The 6,084-nt window shown below is 35.4% G+C and overlaps 1 non-coding gene across 1 annotated transcript; it reads left to right on the forward strand.

Moving 5' to 3' along the window:
- Positions 1-5,505: 5,505 nt before the first annotated feature.
- On the forward strand, positions 5,506-5,612 carry LOC113863983. Its single transcript, XR_003504593.1, has one exon. It is a non-coding gene; the product is annotated as a small nucleolar RNA R71 (small nucleolar RNA).
- The last annotated feature ends 472 nt before the right edge of the window (positions 5,613-6,084 follow it).

Here is a 6,084-nt window from a genome sequence, read left to right on the forward strand (position 1 = left end):
CCCTCTGCGTAGCTACTATTTCTAATAAAAGTGATGATGCATAAATCTAGAAAATTCTATAAATATCAGAAACGCTCTGGAATTAGGGGATTCGGTTCATTTTTAGTTTAGTTAGTTAGATTCTCGTTGGAGAAAGTGAGAGAGAGGAGTGGGGAGTCGAATCTTGAAGTTTCACGAAGAGACATTGGAGTGAAGCTCGTTGCGATGGCGATTTGGAGTTTCTTCTTTTCTTCTTCTCTTTCTTTTCCTTTCTCTGCTGTCATGGCTGTGTAATTTCTTCATAGTTAGGGATTGTAGATCTGAAACAAACATGTTGAATTGATTTTGGATCTGGATTTCAAGCTTTGGAATAGATTGAGTGATTGATTCTGCATTTTACATAGTAATTGAATGGAAATTTGATCAACTAATTTCAGAGGAACTCTTGTCAATGGAAATTGAATTTGTTCTTCAGATCTGAACCGATCACCGAGATTATAGTTTTGTTAGGGACAAGAGACTTTGATCTTGCAATTTTCTTGTTTCTTACACTTAAAGCAATATTGAATTGAATCAAATCTAAGGAATTAGAATGGTTTAATTGAATGTTAGGTTCATTGAGTTGAGGAATTAACCTCTGAACAATATAACGTGAAACTGATTGTCATTCTTTCCAATTGCTTGCTAGTTCAGAACTTTATTGATTAAACATTGGAGTTTTGGTGAAGCAATTCCCTAGCTATGGTTTCTTCATCTGTTATCACATAATTGTTTGTTCATTGTTCTATTTTTCTACAAGTTTCTTTTACACCTAATAGTTCTAGTTTGCTGTTATTACATGTTACAACTCTCCTTCTAAATTCGTATGGCTCAAATTGTTATAATTCTATGAAGTGGTACTTGAAATCTAAATTCCCTATGGAGACGATATTTGGATCTTAATTTTACTCATTACTTGTTGCAATCCTAGTGCACTTGCGAGTGTTTAGATTGTAAACAACACATATAATTCAATGTATTATGATACATATATTGTGAATACACCTGTTGATGTATCACAATACCTGTATTATAATCACATTAATTAATTGTCTTTAACTCACATATTGTAAACACACATCTCATAACTGTACAATCCCCTCAAAGTTACACACTTCCCAGATTCAGTTCCATTCTAATATTTTCACAACAACGCATATTATACATATACTTTTCATGCATACTGTTCGTCATTTAACTCATTTATATATATATATATATATATATATATATATATAATGCCTCGAGTTGTGTAAATTATTTTGATTATCAACATGAATATGAGGGTTGCTATTTGAATGTGTATTTGATATATATATATGATGATGCAAATATTAGTGTATATGTGTATAATAATGTGGATGTATATGAATATGTGTATGTAAGCATGAGTGTAAATGTGGATTTTGTATTGAGAATGTTTGACTTATGGATGGGCTGGACTGATTGAAAAATGCTCACTGTAGTGAGAGGATTCTTATGTAGCGAGAAGGCCCTGGGCGAAGGACGTGCATCTGTTATGTTCTTGCTGCAGCGAGAGTCTCCTCGTTGTAGATAGAAGGCAATAGAGAATGGTACATTTCTAGGTGCAGTCTTACTATAGCGAGAGGGATAGATCATTCTGACATCACTGTCATTCTTCCTTTCTTTGGAACGACTTGCACTGGGCTTACACAAGGACTATCTGAGATGGGATAGATCATTCTAGCATCAAGTAACTTAATCACTTCAGCCTTCACCACTTCCTTCATATTTGGGTTTAGCCTTCTTTGTGGTTGCACTACAGCCTTAAAATCAGACTCCATCAAAATCTTGTGAGTGCAAAAGGAAGGATTAATCCCTCTTATGTCAGAGATCTTCCATGCTATCGCTTTCTTGTGTTCCTGAAGTGCATTTAGCAGCTGGGCTTTTTGTTCTTGTGTTAAATCTGAAGCAATGATGATCGGTAACTTGCAACCATCTTCCAAAATGGCATACTCTAGATGTTCAGGCAGGACTTTCAATTCTACATCTGGTGGTTCATTAGTAGATAGGTCGGGCTACTTCTCTGAATTCTGCTCCAGAGTTTCAAAGTTCCTCTTCCTCAATAATGGCTTAGTGTCTTCTAAATGACACCACTGTTCTTGAGTTACCAGGCTCATATCATCTTTTCCTTCTTCACGAACTAAGCTCCTTTCCAATGGGTCTGAAATCAAGAATTCTTGTGCACAATCAGAAACAAAATCATCAATTACATTAATGAAGTAGCATGAATTATCTTGTTTTAAAGACTTTCTTATTACGTCAAGAATTTTGAAAGTGACTTTTTCATCTCCAACTCTCAAAATTAACTTTCCATCACTCACATCAATTATGGCTTTTGCAGTAGCTAAAAATGGATGACCTAAGATTAAGGGGACTTCAGTGTCCTCGTCCATGTCAAGAATCACAAAATCAACAGGAAAAATAAATTTGTCCACTTTTACAAGCACATCCTCAATGATACCCCTAGGATATTTAATTGACCTATCAGCTAGTTGAATACTCATCCTAGTTGGCTTAGGTTCCCCCAAACCCAATTTCTTAAAGACAAAATATGGCATCAAATTAATGCTAGCACCTAAATCAGCCAAAGCCCTATCAACTATCAATCTACCAATGAGACAAGGAAGAGTAAAACTCCTTGGATCCTTCAATTTTTCGGGCATCTTGTTTTGCAGAATTGCTGAGCATTCCTTATTCAGAGTTACAGTGGCCAACTCTGATGTACAATTTCAAAACACTAGCAAATGAACTAGGAATTGCAGCAAGTAATGAGTAAAATTAAGATCCAAGTATTGTCTCCACAGGGAATTAGGAAATCAATTACCACTTCTTAGATTAAAAACTAGTTGAGTCAAACAAATTTGGAAAGGTTGTAACATATAAAAACAATAAACCGGAACAATACAAAGAATTAAACTTGCAGTAAAATAGAGTATGAAAGTTGTGTTGAGATGAGATACAAATGAAGGATAGTTAGGAATTTATTTCATAAGAATATCAATATCAATTCAACTATGCCTCTGAACATTCAAGTACTTGGTTAATTGACAATCAGTTCACATATTAATAGTCAAAGGTTAATCCCTTAACTCATTGACCCTAACAATCAACTAAACCACCCTAAACCCTTAGATGAAGTTCAATTTTAAGTTGCATTAAGAATCAGAACCATAGGACTGCAGAATTAAGTTTGCTTATCCCTAAAAAATCCCCAATTCTGGTAGTTAATTCAGATCTGAGAATCAATTCCAATTTCCATTGGTAAAAGTTCCTTTGTTATTAATCAATTGAATTTCCATTCAAAGATTACGTAGAAAGCAGAATTAATAACTCAATTAATCCAAGAACTCAAAGTTCAGAAGCAAGAATCGAATCAATACATCAATTCAAGGTCCATAAACTCCTAACTACGAAGAATTAAACAAACATTGCAACAAAGAAAGAGAAAGATGGAGAAGAAGGAAAGAAAAGCAGAAGAGTGATGGCTCATATTTTGTTTCCACATTTATAGTCTTAGTGCATCCTTTACATGTCTTTTCATTCACTTATTTCTTCCATTTAGTGTGTTTTTGTATTTTGCACTTTAATTAGGAATATCTTGTAAATACTTAACTTTTGTTCATGTTTTCTATTATGACCTTTGGTTACTAATTTCACCATAACTTTTTCTGTAGATATCCTTTTTAGCTTATTCTTTTTGCATTGGATTCCATACTTTTGGGGCTTCAATTTGGATATTTGGATCATGATGTTTGGAGTTTGTAGCTATTTTCTACGATTTTTAGAAGTTTAGATTTTTAGTTTGACTTTTTGTATTGATTTTGTTTTGTCTTTCTTTTTTCAGTTTTGTTGAATTTATTTTCGGCCTAGCCTTGGCCCATTCATCTTATTGTTTTAGGACTAGTATTTATAGAGGCCAGGGGATGATTTGAAAGCACCTTTTATTCATTTTTTCATTTTTCCGGTTTTGTAGAACTTTCCCGTTTCCAATAAACTCTCATTTTTTTACGCATTCATTTTCTTCTCTTGCACCTTTTCACTTCGAATTCGTGTTCCTCTGCATTTACAATTGAAAGGCGTTTAGGTTTCTGCAATTTCAAGACATTTTCTTCGACAATTCTCACTCAATTTCGTTGCCAAAGTCCGGATCGCACCTGTTCAACACGTTTGTGATTGCTCCGAGTTTGTTTTCTAACCTTGGCTCAGATTTTCCTACAAAAACATGATAAAATTCTTAAATTCTACGGAGAAAATTTATAAATTCGAAAACAACTATGTATTTAAAGAAAATCCTCAATCATTATCTTTTTATGAGTTTTTCTGCTTTTTCTAACATATTTTCCTTGTCAAATGGGTTAAAACTACATTAAAATATTAGTCAAAATATGGATTCATCAAACTCCTCCAACTTCTTTTTGTTGGACAGTAGATCCTTCAAGAATTTGGCATACTTGGGCATCTGTTTAGGGTTTAGGGTTTAGGGTTTAAACCCTAAAGCATCAACAAACGGTAAATTGATATGAAGTTGACGAAATAAGGAAAGAAATTTACCAAATTATTCATCATCTTTGTCTTTCTTCAATCTTGCTGGGTAGGGAAGTAGTGGTATGAATTCTTTCACTGCAGGGGGCTTTTCCACAGTTTCTCCTTGACATTTATCCTCCTCTTCAACTGCAACTTTTTCTGCTTCTTGCTTCCCCTTCTTTGGTAATGTTTTGCCACTCCTTAATGTCACTGTCTTGATCTGCTCTTGAGGATTAGTCTCAGTATTACTAGGCAAGCTTCCTTATTTTTTTGAGAGGAGTCTAGAAATTTGACACAACTGATTTTCTAGATTATGGATGAAGGCTTGTTGATTCCTTAGTGCAGTCTCGGTGGATTGAAACTGAGATTCTGAAGTTTGAATGAATTTAGTCATCAACTCCTCAAGATTTGATTTCTTTTCAGCTGCAGGTGGTGGTAGATGTGAAGCTTATTGAAATCCAGGGAATGTATTATTCTGCATTGGCTGTTGGTTGTTGTTTCATGGTGGGTTTCCATAATTCCTCCAGCCCAGATTATTCATGCCATTATAATTTTGGTAAGGTGGTCTATTTCCTATCACATTGGCATGCTCTTCTTGAATGGCTTGACACTCATGATTAAGGTGGCCTCCTCCATAAATATCACATCTCACTACCGAAGCAACTTGATGGTTAACAGATAGACCATCAATCTTCTTCCCTAAGGTTTCCACTTGCATTGCCAAAGATGTCACTGCATCAACTGTAAATTCCAGCAGATTTTACAGGTTTGGATCAAGTGGAGCTCCATTGATAGTTGTTCATTGCCATTTCTTCAAACAGTTCTTGTGTAGCCCTTGGTGTCTTGCTATTTAAAGTTCTCCCAGCTGCAGCATCTATCATTTTTCTTGTGGCTGGGTTCAATCCATTATAGAAAGATTGCAATTGAAGCCAGTCAGGAATCCCATGATGTGCGCATTTCCTTAATGATTCCTTAAACCTCTCCCATGTATCATATAAGGTCTCTAACTCCAATTGGTAAAAGGAAGAGATATCATTCCTCATCTTAGCAGTCTTTGCAGGAGGGAAATACTCTGCTAAGAATTTTTCTGCCATGGCCTCCCATGAAGTGATAGATCCATGTGGGAGAGAGTTCAACCACTGTTTTGCTCTGCTCCTGAGAGAGAATGGAAATAGCCTCTAGTGGATTGCATCATCAGTAGCTCCATTAATCTTGAACGTAATAGATCTCTAGAAAATTAGCGATGTGAGCGTTGGGGTCTTTGTCTTACAACCCATCAAATTGAACAAACTACTAAACCATCTGAATAACATTGGGCTTTATTTCAAAATTCCCCTGCATATCCGGATAGACAATGCTAGTTTCTGTCCCAGTTAATAATGGACGAGCATAATCAGACATGGTTCTTGGTTGCTATTCATTGTTTGTCATTCCTTCCATGTGGGTTTGTGCGTTTTCCCTCTGTACTAGCAGTCGCCTCTCTTTCTGAAATTTTCACAAAGTTCTTTCTATCTCTGG

The sequence above is a fragment of the Abrus precatorius genome, unplaced genomic scaffold (genome assembly GCF_003935025.1).
Source record: "Abrus precatorius isolate BTA unplaced genomic scaffold, Abrus_2018 Scaffold3, whole genome shotgun sequence".
In the NCBI taxonomy this organism is placed as follows: domain Eukaryota; kingdom Viridiplantae; phylum Streptophyta; class Magnoliopsida; order Fabales; family Fabaceae; genus Abrus; species Abrus precatorius.